The following is a 16,395-nucleotide window of genomic DNA, read 5'->3' on the forward strand; positions in this document are numbered from 1 at the left end:
ATATGAGTCTTTGGTGGATATTCTTATTGAAACATCATAATGAACCATAAAATATAAGCTGACATGAACTTTTTCCTCCCCACATTGCTTTTGGTCATGGTGTTTTATCACAGTAATAGAAACCTAACTAAGAGCTAGTCATGGTGGGCCACACCTTTAATCCCAGTACTCTGGAAGCAGAGGCATCTTGGTTTCTTTGAGTTCAAGGGTAGCTTGGTCTACATAACTGAGCCCCAGAACAATCAGGACTACACAGAGAGACCCTGTCTCAAAAAAAAGCAAACAAACAAAAAACCTAACTAAGGCAGGAAGGAGAAAAAAAAGAGACATTGTGACTGAATATATTCTTTTCTAAAGCACAGAAGGTGGTAAAAGTTTAAAAGGCAGAGCCTAGATGGAAGAAATGAGTCATTGTGGACATGTTCTTAGGAATGATCTTGGACCCTTTCCCGTATGCCTCTATTTTTTCTGCTTCCTGTCTACCCAGTGAGTTGCAGCATTGGACTAGCTCTTGAGCCATGATGTCCAACCTTGCCTCAGGCCCACAGCAATGCAATCAGGTAACCATTGATGGAAACCTCTAAAACTGAGCAAAATATATCATTCCTGCTTCTCTCAGATATTTGTCACAGCCAGAAAAGTCTAGTTCTCCATGTAACTACAACCTAAAAACTCATGTCTTAAAGGATGTATAATACTCTCCCAAATTCTCCCACTGCAGGAAGACCTGATCAACAAGATCAGTCAAATATAAGTTTTAATGGGGGAATAGGCCCTCATTGACTTCTTCCAAATACAATTTTTAGGAAGTTACATAATTCACTTACTTTTTTAAAAAGAACAAACCTAGTATCCTGTTTTTATTTTGGTTTTATTTAGTGTTCTGTAAGTAAATCTTGAAATGAACCAGAGGTGAGGAAAAGAACTGATCTATAGAGAGGAATTACAATTAACTTGTTAGGGAATATTATTTTAAAGTGAGTTACTTTTGTTTATGTTGCATTTGTTTAACTCTGTGAAGCTGTGTTACTGTGTCTGACTAAGACACCTGATCATCTAATAAAGAACTGAATGGCCAATGGCAAGGCAAGAGAAAGAATAGGCATGGCTGGAAGGCAGAGAGAATGTATAGAAGGAGAAATCTGGGAGGAGAAGAGAGAGCTAGGAGCCAGAGAAGGAGAAGGACTCTAGGGGCCAGCCGTCCAACTACACAGCAAGCCACAGAGTAAGATTTACATGAAAGCCCAGAAGGCAAAAGATTGATGGGATAGTAAGTTAATGAAAGCTAAGCCAAGCTAAGGCCACACATTGGTAAGTAAGAATAAGCCTCTGTGTGTGATTTATTTGGGAACTGGGTGGCGGGCCCCCCAAAAGAGTAAAATACCAACAACATTAACTTCCTCAAATCCCCATGCAAGCAAAAGGACTATCTAAAACATTATAAGACCAATAAAAAACAAACAAAAAATCCAAGACAATTAGAGCCCACCAATATAGAATTCTAAAACCTGTGAAATTGTCTGTAAAATCTTAAACAGAATGTAAGACACTCCATACAAGCAGAAACTCAGTAGCCTGTAAACCTGAGTTACAAGAAGTATAAGAAGTACTTTAAGAGAAAAAAAAAAGATACAGTTCATAAACTCATATATACATGGAAAAGGGGGAAACAATGAAAGAATAAGTGAAGATAAAATATAAATTTAGCTTTCCTATTTTTTATTGAGTTGACAGAACAAATTATTTAAAATAGCAATATACTCAAATACTCATTTGAATTATGGTAAATTCAAATATATTATGAATGTGACTCTACGTTATACAAATGATCTGACTTTATATAAATATCTGTGGTTATAGGACTATGTATACATATTATTGTAGATAAATGCAATAAAATTATACAAGGATAGGAAACAAAATTAGGATTATTTTGTTATTAATAAGACTCATACTTATTCATGTCCATGAAGCAGTACATTTATTTAAGAATAAACTTAGATTAATCATAAATGTAGTTTGTAAACTCAAGGGTAATCATGAAAACATGAAAGAATTTAAAAAATGAAGAGCTGGGGAGATAGTACAGTGAGCCATATGCTTGCTACACAAAGTCAGTGAGACGGACTAAAGACCCTAGAAAGGAATGCATAGTAATATGGTCAACTGGTCTTTTTGTCTGTACAGCAGGCTAAACCCATGTACTCATATACTGGGCAACCATTTTACAACTCATCTACATTTCCAGCATAGTCAACTGATTTTAACAAATGAGCAAATTTACAGCCCCAGGAAAGACAGTTTTTTCAACCACCTGTGCCAAAACTACTGGACAGCCACCTTCAAATAAATGAATCTATACACAGGTTGGGCTGTGGACCTAAACCAAAGAGGATAACACAGGAGAGAATATAGATGACATTGGTTTGACAATGACTCTGGCTAGTATACTAACAGCACAATCCATGAATGAATCATCAAGCAGGTTTCTTTAAAATCATAAAAGTGTTTGTAATAGAGAACACCGTCAGGATGAGAGGACAAGTCACCAATGAGAGAAAAAGTATGTGAAATTCATTTTCAAGGTTACTATTATCAGAATGAACAAGAATCCTTAATACTCAACAAGTAGAACAAAAAATGAACCAGAAGCATAACAGATATCTCACCAATGAAGATACATACAAATAGTAAATAGCCTGTGAAACAATTTTTAGCTCATATGCCACCTGAGAAATGCTAATTAAAATAACAATGAGAGTGGCCAAACTCCGAACACCAAGGACAAGGATGCTGGCAAGAATGAGGAACAGCAGTAGCTCCTACAGTACTAGTGGGATTGCAAAATTTCATAGCTAATTTGGAAGACAATTTGATAGTTTCTTACAAAACTAGATACACTTCTGCCATATGATCCAGCAATTATGCTCTTTGGTAACAAAAGTAATTGAAAAATTATGTTAATATAAAAGCCTGTATGTGGATAGTTACAGCAGATATGACTGAAGTTGCCAAAATTTTCAAGTGTGAGGAAAGAAGAGATGAAAAATAGAAAGAGCATAGATGCTTAAGGCACAATAGACTACTCTGCCCATTACTACAATGACTGATGCATATTTATACATTTGTCCAAACATATAAAATATTCAGCACCAACAGTGAGCCCTTATATGCATCACTTACAGTTTCTCCATGGAGCTTGATCAAATATGAAAAAAAAAATGCATTACCAGATAGGGGATGTTGACAGTTGGGGCAGCAGTACCTGTGGGGAGTTGGAAGTATAAGGACAAATTCTATTTATCTCACTTCTGTTCATGATTGCTGTAAGCCTAAATATGTTCTAAAGAATAAATCCCTTTAAAAATTGATGGGAAATGATATAAAAAGTTAAGAGGGAGCCAAGTTGGTATCTGGAATGATGATTCACAGCATGGTGGTGAATAGCCTCTGCAAGGAAGTATCTCTAAACCATCATCAATAACTACAACATAGACTACAACTGAGATGGGTAGAATTGGTCTTGCTATTGCATGCCACATGGAACTCTGGATGACATAAAAGTCAACGTTTTTACTGAAATTTTATTAATTCTTTGAGAATTTCATACAAAGTACTTTGATCATATTCAGCACCTAACTCATCCAGTTCCTCCCAGATCCGATGTCAACCCTACCAACCAAATTCAAGTTCTTTAAAAAAAAAAAAAAAAACTAAAAACTTCATGCCCCATTTATGTTGCCCACCTAGCCCTGGGTGTGGTACCTTCCCTGGAATGCAGCCTATCTTGCAGAGAGAGAAGGACTTGGTTTCATTCTTCTACATGTGCTGCTATCCAGTTTGATCAGCACCATTTGTTGAAGATTTTGGGTCTCTTTGTCAAAAACAGTGGCTATAGCTGTACATACTTATATGTGGGTCCTCTATTCTATTCCATTCATCTGTAGGCAAACACCATGCTGTTTTTCTAACATTGCTCTATAGTCTATCTTAAAATCAGGTATGGTCACACCTCCAGTTTCCCTTTTTGTTCAGGATTTATTTATTTATTTATTTATTTATTTATTTATTTATTTATTTATTTATTTATTTATTTATTTATTTATTGGCTATCTGGGGTCTTTTTTCCTACCATATGAATTTGTTAATTTTTTGTTGTTTCTATGAAGAATGGCTCTGAACTTTTGGTTGGTAATAAATATATCTGTAGATTTCTTTTGTTAGAATGGCCACTTCCACAACATTAATTCTTCTGATCCATGAGAATGGTGCTTCCCATCTTTTAGTGTCTTCCCCAACTTTGTTCTCCAGTTGTTGTTTTTTTCATTCCTTTTATCATAGAGGTCTTCCATTTCCTTACCTAGGTTTCAACCAAGGTCATTTTGAGTTTACTATCAATGGAATTATTTCCCTGATTTCTTTTCTAGTCTACTGTCATTGGTCTATTGGAAGCTACTGACTGATGTATGTTAGTTTTATAACCTGCCATTTGTTGGTTCTAAGGGTCTTCTGGTGGCCTCTAAAGTCTCTTGTGTATAGAATCATATCTTAACATAATGGTACTTTCAGTTCTTTTCCTATTCATATCATTTTGGTTACTTCTCTTGTTCTACTGCCCCAGCAAAAATCTTCAAACATCGTATTGAATAAAAATAGAGGCAGTGGACACTGTCTTTTGGTCTTCATTTTAGTGGAAATGATTTCACACTTTTCTCCAACTGATATAATGTGGTGAAAGATTTGTTGTGTCTAGCCTTTACTTTGTTGATAAACATATCTTATATTCCAAGTTTCTTCAGGGTTGTTATGAAAGATGATGGATTTGTCAAAAGCCTCTGCTGTATCTGTAGAGATGACTGAGTGATTTCTGACCTTGAGTCCATTTATGTAATTCATAACATGTGTTCATTTATGTATTGTGGTAGTTTGAATGAGAATGGTACCCAGAGGCTTATAGATTTGGAGGTTTTGTCGATGGGAAATAACACTGTTTGAAAGGATTAGAAGATGTGGTCTTGTTGGAGGAAGTGTGTCACTGGAGGTGAGTTTTGAGGTTTGAAAAGCCCATGCCAAGCCCAAAATCTTTCTCAGACAATGGATCAGGATGTAGTTCTCAGCTCCTTTTCCAGCACAGTGTCTTTCTGTTTGCCACCATAATGATAATGGAGTGTATTATCTGAAACTGTAAAGAAGCACCAATTAAATGCTTTCTTTTATAAGAGTTTCCTTGGTCATGGTGCCTCTTCACAGCAATAGAACAGTGACTAAGACAGAGGTTGCTACCAGGGACTTGGATATTGCTGTGACAGGACTAACTGTGTTGTTTGTTGGCAGAATGTGAACTTTGGGACTTTGGACAAGAAAAAGTTAAAAACTTTAAGCAGGGCTTAATGGGTGACAATAGAAGGAGCATGGAAAGCAGTAGTGCTGAGAGCAATATAGATTATGGTGTCCCACATCAAGAGGTTTCAGAGGAGAAGTAGCCTAGAAACTATTCTTGTGACATTTTGGTGAAGAATGTGGCTGCTTTCTGCCTTGTAGAAAAACTCTGCCTTTAGTTAAATTGAAGAGTTCTGGATTACTGGTGTTGGCAGAAGAGATTTCAGGACAGCCTAATATTTACTTTGTCATGTGGTTATTAGTGGTCATTCTTTTTTTATTTCTTCCTTGACCCATTGATGTTTCAGGTGGGCATTATTCAGTTTCCATGAGTTTGTGGGTTTTCTATAATTTTTGTTGTTATTGAGTTCTAACTTTAAGGCATGGTGGTCTGATAAGATACAGGAGGTTATTCCAATTTTTTTGTATCTGTTGAGATTTGTTTTGTGTCCAAGCATGTGGTCAATTTTTGAGAAGGTTCCATGGGGTGCTGAGAAGAAGGTATATTCTTTTGTGTTAGGATGGAATATTCTGTAGATATCTATTAGGTCCATTTGAGTCATAACATCTGTTAGGTCCTTTATTTCTTTGTTAAGTTTCAGTCTGGTAGATCTATCTTTTGGTGAGAGTGGTGTGTTAAAATCTCCCACTACTAATGTGTGGGGTTTGATGTGCGTTTTAAACTTTAGTAGTGTTTCTTTTATGAATGTGGGTGCTTTTGTATTTGGAGCATAGATGTTTAGAATCGAGACTTCATCTTGGTGGATTTTTCCCCGTGATGAATATGTAATGTCCATCCTGGTCTCTTTTGATTAATTTTAGTTTGAAGTCTATTTTATTAGATATTAGGATAGCTACACCAGCTTGTTTCTTAGGTCCATTTGCTTGGAAAACCTTTTCCCAGCCCTTAACTCGGAGGTAGTGTCTGTCTTTGGAGTTAAGCTGTGTTTCTTGTATGCAGCATATGGATGGGTCCTGTTTTCTTATCCATTCTGTTAGCCTGTGTCTTTTTATAGTTGAGTTGAGACCATTGATATTGATGGATATTAATGACCAGTGATTGTTAATTCCTGTTATTTTTTTGGTTGTGTTGTGTTGTCCTTCTGTGGTGTATGTTGGTGTAGGATTATCTATTGCTTGATATTTCATGGATGTGTTTAACTTCTTTGGGTTGAATTTTCCCTTCTAGTGTTTTCTGTAGGGCTGGGTTTGTGGACAGGTATTGATTAAATCTGGTTTTATCCTGGAATATTTTGTTTACTCCGCCTATGGTGATTGAGAGTTTTGCTGGGTATAATAGTCTGGGTTGGCATCCGTGGTCTCTTAGTGTCTGCATGAGGTTTGTCCATGATCTTCTAGCTTTCATAGTCTCTATTGAGTAGTCTGGTGTTATTCTGATGGGTTTGCCTTTATATGTTACTTGGTCTTTTTCCTTTGCAGCTCTTAATATTTTTTCTTTATTCTGTGTGTTTAGTGTTTTGATTATTATGTGGCGAGGGGACTTTTTTTTTGGATCCAGCCTATTCTGTGTTCTGTAAGCTTCTTGTATCTTCATAGGTATTTCTTTCTTTAGGTTAGGAAAGTTTTCTTCTATGATTTTGTTGAATATATTTTCTGTGCCTTTGAGTTGGTATTCTTCTCCTTCTTCTATCCCTATTATTCTTAGGTTTGGTCTTTTCATGGTGTCCCAAATTTCCTGGACATTTTGTGTTAGGACTTTTTTGTCTTTAGTGTTTTCTTTGACTGACGAATCTATTTTCTCTATCGTGTCTTCAGCGTCAGAGATTCTCTGTTCCATCTCTTGCAATCGGTTGCTTATGCTTGTTTCTGTAGTTCCTGTTCGTTTAGTCAGGATTTCTATTTCCAGCATTCCCTCAGCATGTGTTTTCTTTATTGTCTCAAATTCATTTTTCAGATCTTGGAATGTTTCTTTCATCTGTTTAATTGCTTTTTCTTGGCTTGATTTGATTTCTTCCCATTTTTTGTTCGTTTTTTCTTCCATTTCTTTAAGGGAGTTTTTTATTTCCTCTTTAATGGAGTTTTTCATTTCCTCTTTAAGGGAAGTTTTTATTTCCTCTTTAAGGGAGTTTTTTATTTCCTCTTTAAGGAAAGTTTTTATTTCCTCTTTAAGGTAGTTTTTCATTTCCTCTTTAAGGAAAGTTTTTATTTCCTCATTGAGGGAATGTTTTATTTCTTCTTTAAGGGCCTCTATCATCTTCTTAAAGTAATTTTTAGGGTTGATTTCTTCTGTTTCTTCTGTCATGGTATGTTTAGGTCTTGCAGGTGTAGAATCACTAGGTTCTGATGTTGCCATATAGGTCTTTATGTTGTTGCCTGTATTTTTGCACTGGTGTCTACTCATCTCTTCCTCTGTGCGGTGCAGGTGGTGTCTGTGTCTGAGAGTGCCTCTCTTGTTCTAATTTTTAGTCTTGGTTTAGTAGTGGTTCTTGGTTAAATTGGTGCTATTGGGCTATTTCTTCAGGGGCAGCTGATTTCGATCGGTGAATTATATACTTATGATTCTGGTGATCTGGTTTGGTGTCTGGGTAGCGCCTTCTTCTGTGTTCCCAGGTCACGTTTTGTTCATTTGTCAACTCCTCAGCTGATCTTGTTTCTTCAGACTTTAAACTGTAGGCATCTGAATCCTCTCCCAGATGTGTTTCAGCTGAGCAGGGTCGTCTCACCAACACCTCCAAGTTGTTGGGTTTCACAGGATCAGCAGCTGGGCCCTGGGTTGTCCTCAGAAGGAGTGTTCAGATTCGTTCTGGTTCCGACTCACGGAGATAGCTTCTTCCCCAGATGTTGGGGTTAGGGGCGTCCCTGTTCCAAGCTGCGTCTGCTTGTCTCCGTCCCTGGGCCTGTCTACCTCTGCGGTCTGCCGCCGGGCCTGTATGTCCCTGTCAGCTGCCGCTGGGTCTGTCTGCCTCTGGGGGCTGCCACCGGGCCTGAATGTCCCTGTCAGCTGCTGCCGCCGGGACTGAATGTCCCTGTTGGCCGCTGCCGCTGGGCCCGTTTACCTCAGCGGGCCGCCGCTGGGCCCGTCTACTTCTGGGGGCTGCCGCTGGGCCTGAATGTCTCTGCTGGCTGCCGCCGGGTCTGAATATCCCTGTCGGCTGCCGCCGCTGGGCACATCTACCTCAGCGGGCTGCTGCTGGGCCTGTCTACCTCTGCGGGCCGCCACCACAGGCCTACCTGCGTCTGCTTGTCTCCGCCGCGGGCCTGTCTACCTCTGTGGGCTGCCGCTGGGCCTGAATGTCTCTGCCGGCTGCCGCCGGGCCTGAATGTCCCTGTCGGCCGCTGCCGCCGAGCCCGTTTACCTCCATTAGTGGTCATTCTTATGCAGATCTATAATGAAGAGGAGTAAACTGAGAAATGAAATATACAAAAAATGTACAGTTTGAGGATAAGAGGAGTATCAGGAAGTGTATTGGAACTAAGTTCAGTACTCAAAGAGATAAAATGTTAAAGAAAGGCCTGATGCTAAATGGAATAAAGGGAGTGGTAACTGAGGGCAAGAAAAAAAAAACTTAAGCAATGAAGTAAACCACTAACAGAAAGCTGATGCAAATGTAATTGAAAGAGGGGGGCAAGTTCCAGTGGCAGCAAGCAGCAGAACATGGCAGCTCCAGCCACTTGCTTCTAGATTTAGAGTCAAGGGTACAAGGAAAGGGTCGTGGAATCTACCTGCAGCTAAAGAAAGCCACTGAGGCCAGGTGTGTGTCAGAGGTGTCCCTGCATGGAGGCTCAGAGAGGCCATTCTGGGAAGCTGTGAAAGTGAAGCCGGGATTCCACTGAAGACCCCAGGATGCTGGAGAAGCCAGAGTCATGAGATACCTGTCAAAGAGAGGAGGGAAGTGTGTTTTGGTGAACAAAGCTGAAAGGAGTTGGAGAGCTGAAGAATGCTTTAACATCAAACATGGAAATGCAGAATTTAGAATTTGCCCTACTGACTTTTGGTCTTGCTTTGGTCTATTATTTCCTATGTGCCCTTTTTCTCCCCTTTTTTTTTTTTTTTTTGGAATGGTAAAGTATATTCTGTACCATTATGTGTTAGAAGTATGGAATCTGCTTTCTTATTTTGATTTTACAGGGGTTTACAGTTAAGAGATTCCCATGTGTCTTGGAAAAGAATTTGAACTTTGAACTTTTAAGCAGTGTTGAGATTGTGATACATTATGGGGAATTTTGAAGGTGAACTAACTGTATTTTGTATTATGATATGGCCCCAATCTAATGGGGACCAGGGATTGAAATGTAAAAGTTTGAATGAGAATAGTCCCCACAGATTCATAGATCTAAATCCTTGATCACAAGGGGTGGCATTATTTGAAAGGATTAGGAGATATCATATTTTTCATAATGACTCTTGCCTTAGTTAGGGTTTCTATTGCTGCAATGAAACACCATGACCAAAAAGCAATTTGGGATGGAAAGGGTTTATTTGGTTTATACTTCCACATTGGTGTTTATCACCTAAGGAAGTCAGAGCAGAAATTCAAGCAGGGCAAGAAACTGGAGGCAGGAGCTGATACAGAGGCCATAGAGGGGAGCTGCTTACTGGCTTACTTATAGAACCCAGGACCTTCCCTCATCAATCACTAATTAAGAAAATGCCTTAAAGCTGGATCTTTATGGAAGCATTTGCTCAGCTAAGGATCCCTCCTTTCAGATAACTATATTTCATGTATCAAATTGACATTAAGACTAGCAGCACAACTCTCTTTTCATTTCTGATTTTATCAATGTAGGTCTTCTCTCTTTAGGTTAGTTTGGCTACAAACATGGAATCTTTTCAAAAAATCTTTATTTCATTTATATTTTGAATTATTTGTTTGGTTTTCTTTCTATTTCATTAATTTCTGCCCTGACAATAATAGGTTTGTCTCTTTTTTCTCAGGCTGACAGGAAAATGGCAGACGTTCAGACCAAGTGTGCATGTTAAAAGCAGCCCACCATCTTTAAAAACAAGAAGGGAGTCCTGCTGGAAGAAACTGGCAATGAGAAGCTCCCGCAGTACTACCAGAACATCCATCTAAGCATAGAGATGTCCCAAGCAGCCACTAAGGGTGCTGCATAGACGAGAAATGCCCCTTCACTACCAATGTCTCCATCGGAGGTCAGATCCTGTCTGGTGTCATGACCAAGATGAAGACACAGAGGACCACTGTTTTCCACAGGGACTGTATAACCACATCCAAAAGCACTGGCACTTTGATAAGCTCTACAGGAATATGTGTGTGTACCTGTCCCTGTTTCAGGGATGTGCAGATTGGTAACATTGTCACTATGAGATTTTCTCAATGGTTTTTATTTTAAAGTCTATTTTGTCAGATATTATAATAGTGACCTGACCCTAGCTTGATTTTTAAGATTCATTTTCTTGAAAGACCATTTTCTATTCTTTTACCCTAAAGCATTGTCTGTCTTATATAGTGATGTAATTTCTCGGAGGCAACAAGTATATAGTTTCTGATTCCTAATCCAATTTATTACTCTGTGTCATTGGGGGGCGAAGTTTGAAAGCATTAATATTCTGACATACCTGCGTTAGGTGTAGTAGTCTGGGTTGGCAATTATCTTTCCGAAGTTAAAATATACTTTTTAGGCCTTTCTATACTTTAAAGTTTATGTTGAAAAAACCTCCTATCGTTCTGATGAGCCTGCCTTTGTGGGTGACCTGGGGTTTATCTCTTGCCACTTTCCGTATACTTTCTTTGCTTTTGTTTTTGCTGTTTTTCTTATAAGAGTTTTTTTTTTTTTAAGGTTTTGTCTGTTTGGTACCCTAAATATCTCCATGATCTAGATTGACATCTCTTTTCCTAACTCTGGGAAATTTCCCATTATGACTCTTACGAAAATATTCTCTATGCCTTTAGAAAGATTCTTCCCCTTCTAATCCCATTACCCATGGATTGGTATTTTCATAATGTTTGTGAATATATGAGAATTCTTACTCATACCTTCTTATTCTATCTTTGTCCTTGTTGAATTTTTCCAACTTCTACATCTTAAAAACATCAGCTATTCTGTGTTCTCCTTGATCCAAGTTATTGTTAAAATTTTCTACAAAGCTTTTTATTTTGTGTATTATATTTTTTCATTTCCAGCATTTCAAATTTATTTTTCTTCAGTATTTCTATTACATAAATTCATCTTTTATATCTTGTATCACCTTCTTTAGTCCATTTAGCTGTCTGTGTTTTCCATCAGGAGCTTTTTGTTTTCCCTGACTTCCTTGAACACACTTATAATCATTTTTTGTAGTTTTGTCTGGGATTTTGTCTATCTCACTCTCAATTGATGTCATTACTGTAGGCTTAGTAGTTTTTGGAGGAGTTATGGATTTTCATATTTACTTTACTACATTGGTTTTATGAATTGGAGTTATTTCTTTGCTTGAATTTTTAATAGCTGTATTTTTTCAGTTGAAGTATTTGCAGTGTTTAAGTGGGATATGGATATGGTGGAGTTGAGGCTTATAGTTCAACAAACAGTTCCTAAGTCTAGTAACTCAGAGTACCTGGTGTTTACTACATTATTCTCTGAGTAAATATTAACCATTAACCACCCCTGACTGTATATTACCACCATACCAATGTTGTACTAATCTATTTACAACAGTGACCTTTTTGACTTAACTTAAATAACTACTGAAGGATAAATAACGAAGGATAGTATGTTGTAACAAGTATGGCAAAGAAGGCTTAATAGAAAACACATCAATCCTAAAACCCAACTGATCAATTTATAAATGGCAACACCATGGAGACAAAACAACAAAAGGTATGAAATAAAAAGAATCCCTCTGGCGTGAATTGTTGGCACCATTGCACTGCGTTGTTCTAAGATAAATTTCTCTGGTCCAGGGACTTACCAGAGTAGGAGCCAGAGCTGGGGGGTCTCTGGTGCCTTGAGGGAACCCAGCAGTAGAACCCTCACATGCTCTTCTACCTTCCTCACCCTGTCCATGTTTTTGGGTTGTTTTATTTTAAAGAGCTATAAACTGTTGACACTATTTGTCAATTTATGTGTTTCATTTGAAAGAGATAATGAAAAGTGGAGATGTTTTTGCTCATCACTGTACACTGGGTGTGGCCTGGGATAGATTAGGTACTTCGCAAAGGCTCTTGTGGAAGGAAAAAAATGGGGTATGGAGGGAGGCAAAATGTTTCCTGAAAGCACGGACATCTAAGGTTGATGTCAAACAAACAACCATTGCAAAAGGTAACCAAATCCAAAGAGATACCAAACCAGGAAAAACCACAAACCTGGTTGTTTGCAAACTGAACTGAACTTCATATAGTTACTAGTACAGCATTTTGAATTAATCTTTGCCTCAAAATCAACCCAAGAAGTACATACACTCCTGCAGGACCCAGAATTCTTCCCTCAGTGCAGAAGATAGAAATGATTTCTTCCATTTGGCAGGCAGTGGTCAGATATGAAATCAGAAAATAAAGCCAAATAGCACCAGTTTAAGCTGTTTATACTTTATAAAGAAGAGCTTCCAGGCAAGAAAGCAGTATCAGTCAAAGAAGCAACGATTTGAGGGTATTTTACACCTGACACTACAAAGTTCTTACATTTAAAAAAAAAAGTCATAAATTTCTCTGAGGGAATCACTGTAAGTATCCAGAAGTCTCTGTGACTGCTCTGTGACCCAAAACACCATGACTGAGACTTTTCACAACTTTCTGGTGGTAATGATATTTCAATTTCCCCCATTCGACACCTTTAAACATTAAACATCTCACTAGATTACAAATTACATTAAAAGCAAAATAGACTTCGCAATGAAATTTTCCTGAATGTATACAAGGTAAAGTCTAGCCTATAGTATTTGTGATAGATGTATTTGGTGCCAAAGAATTCATCCTGGGAGTGTGCATCATTTTTTCATTTCTACAGAGCCAAGAGCAGTACAGAGCAGATTGCTTCTTCCTTTTCAATTTCAGTTACACTCTCTTAATCCTTGCTCCCATCCCTGCCCTGGAGGGTATCTGCATCAATAGATTTTTTTAAGACAATAAACTCTTATAGCCATGAGTCCTTAGAGAGTTGGTACATCTCTGAGAAAAATAAGAGTCAACATACGTGAGTAGCAAGAGCCAATCTTAGCTTAACTCAGGAAGCATTATAAGAGGTTGGATAAAATTAACTAGCTGGCAGTTCTCAGAAGAAATCTACTGAGGTTCTGCACATATTAAGAAAGTGTGGCGTGGGACTGGGGCTCTAGAACTTGATGTTTTATTGTGAACTTGATAAATACTTGACAAACTGATTGATGATGGCCACCTTAGGGCTCAGATACAAAATAACTTGACATATAAATAGACTTCCCAGGAGTGGCTGGGTTGATAGGGTGATGACAGGAGAGATTTGCAACACTGGTAGTAGTTCAAAGGTCAAGGACAAAAAAATTTTGGACCTATTTCAAGGTGACAGAAAGAAATATGAAAAGATAAGACAAGCTATTCACAAAGAGGAGATGTATGAGGCTTGTTATTATATGTTTAAGGAACTATTGGAGCAACGGAGTGATTTCTAAGACTAATTGGGTTTAATCTGAAATGCAGACATGAGAAAAGACTCAAAGGATGCCATATAGATTTAGGATCAGAAACAATGAAAAAGACACAGTGGTTTGTTTATGGGGTTCCAAAAACAGAAAGACAGCCTTCTCCTTATGTCTGCCTTTAGTTTGCTCACATTTGCTAGAGTTTTTCTACCTTTCTTACAATCTTGAAGCTGTAATTTATACACATGCAGTTTATTTGTTAAAGTTTACTCATTTCAGAATAACAAAAGAAGTTTAAATGTTATGTTTGTCGTAGTTTTTTAAATACTTTTTTCTAGCATAGGACGACCTCATGACACTGCACTTTACTTTATTCTCTGGATAAGCAGCATTCAATAGACAAACGACTATCTACCATTCTTCTAGGCAACTACAGTGACTGTCTTCCTATACAATAATGTCTCTGTTCACATTTGCTGAGAGTACCAGCAGAAAAACCTTCAGAATATCTGTAAGATACGAAGAACATAATAATTTCTAAGGAGAGTATTAAACTTTTGCTGTCAGGATCTTGGTTCTGGGTTCTCCATACAAGTGTGGAACAGAACCAGATAGTGATGAATGAGTATAAGAAGTCAAGAATCATTATTTCACACAAGCAACAGCTCAACAAGCCCAGCTGGCAGCAGCAACTGAAATCAATGAAAGACAAGTTGGCGGACACAACCCATGCCCAGGAACCCCCACCCATTGCTGCCCAAGTTGCCGGCCAGCAGGGAAGACTCCTTTGGGCAGGCTACTCCACCAACACCCCCATTGGACCCGGCAATCTACAAGACCCACCCCTACCCCAAATCCACCAACCCCCCCTGCAACCTCAGTGGCTTCTTGAGACACAGAATCCACCAACCCTGACTGGACCAAGAGCAGTTCCCTAAGACAGAGAAACCACCAGCTCAGATTGGACCAAGAGCAGCTCTCTGAAACACAGAATCTGCCAGCTCCAATTAGACCAGGGATACAATTGGCCCAAGAGTGACCCTCTGAAACACAGACACCGTGAGCACAGATTGGACCAAGAGCAGCTTGCTAAACACAGGCACCTCTTGCACCTTTTGAAAGAAGAGAGGGTAGACACCAGTGGAAAATACATACAACAGCATAAAGAGCAGGATGGCACCGCCAGAACCTACAACAGCAAGACCTGAACATCACAACATAGAAGAAGCAGAAGAAAGCAACTTTAAAAATAACTTTACAAAGATGACAGAAGCCTTTAAAGAGGAAATGAAAATTCCGTTAAAGAAATTGAGGAAAAGACCAACAAAAAAATGGATAAATCCCTTGAAGAAAGCTAAGAACACCAAGAAAAGGCAATTAAACAGGTGAAGGAAACAGTTCAAGACCTGAAAATTGAAATAGAATCAATGAAGAAGACACAAACCAAGGGAATGCTGGAAATAGAAAATCTGAGTAAACAAACAGGAACTACAGGTGCAAGTACAACCAACAGAATACAAGAGATGGAGGAGAGAATTTGGGGCATGGAGGATACAATAGAGGAAATAGATTTGTCAGTCAAAGAAAACACTAAAACCAAAAAAGTCATGACACAAAACATCCAGGAAATCTAGGATACCATGAAAAGGCCAAACCTAAGAATAAGTAGAAGAAGGAGAGTACCAACTCAAAGGCACAAAAAATATATTCAACAAAATCATAGAAGAAAACATTCCCAACTTAAAGAAAGAAATACCTATGAAGATACAAGAAGCTTATAGAACACCAAATAGACTAGACTCCCCCAAAAAAGTCCCCTCACCATATAATAATTAAACCACTAAACATACAGAATAAAGAAAAATATTAAGAGCAGCAAAGGAAAAAGACCAAGTGACTTACAAAGGCAGACCCATCAGAATAACACCCTACTTCTCAATGGAGACTCTGAAAGCCAGAAGAAACTGGACAGACATAATGCAGACATTAAGAGACCATGGATGCCAACCCAGACTACTATACCTAGAAAAACTTTCAATAACCAGAGATGGAGTGAATGAGACATTCCAAGACAAAACCAGACTTAAACAATGCCTATCCACAAATCCAGCCCTACAGAAAGCACTTGAAGGAAAACTCCAATCTAAGGAAGTTAGATGCACACATGAAAACACAGGCAATAGATAACCCCACAGCTGCAAATCCCAAAGAAGTAAAATCCACACACACTGCCACCAAAAGATAACAGGAATCAACTATCACTGGTCATTAATATCCCTTAATATCAATGGACTCAGTTCACCCATAAAAAGACAAAGAATCCATCTTTCTACTGCATACAAGAAGCACACCTCAACTTCCAAGACATACACTACCCCAGAGTAAAAGGCTAGGAAATACTTTCCAATCAAATGGACTTAAGAAGCAAGCTGGTGTAGCTATCCTAATATCTAACAAAATAGACTTCAAACTAAAATCAATCAAAAGAGATCAGGAAG

Source organism: Peromyscus maniculatus, chromosome 5 (assembly GCF_049852395.1).
Source record: "Peromyscus maniculatus bairdii isolate BWxNUB_F1_BW_parent chromosome 5, HU_Pman_BW_mat_3.1, whole genome shotgun sequence".
NCBI classification, from domain to species: domain Eukaryota; kingdom Metazoa; phylum Chordata; class Mammalia; order Rodentia; family Cricetidae; genus Peromyscus; species Peromyscus maniculatus.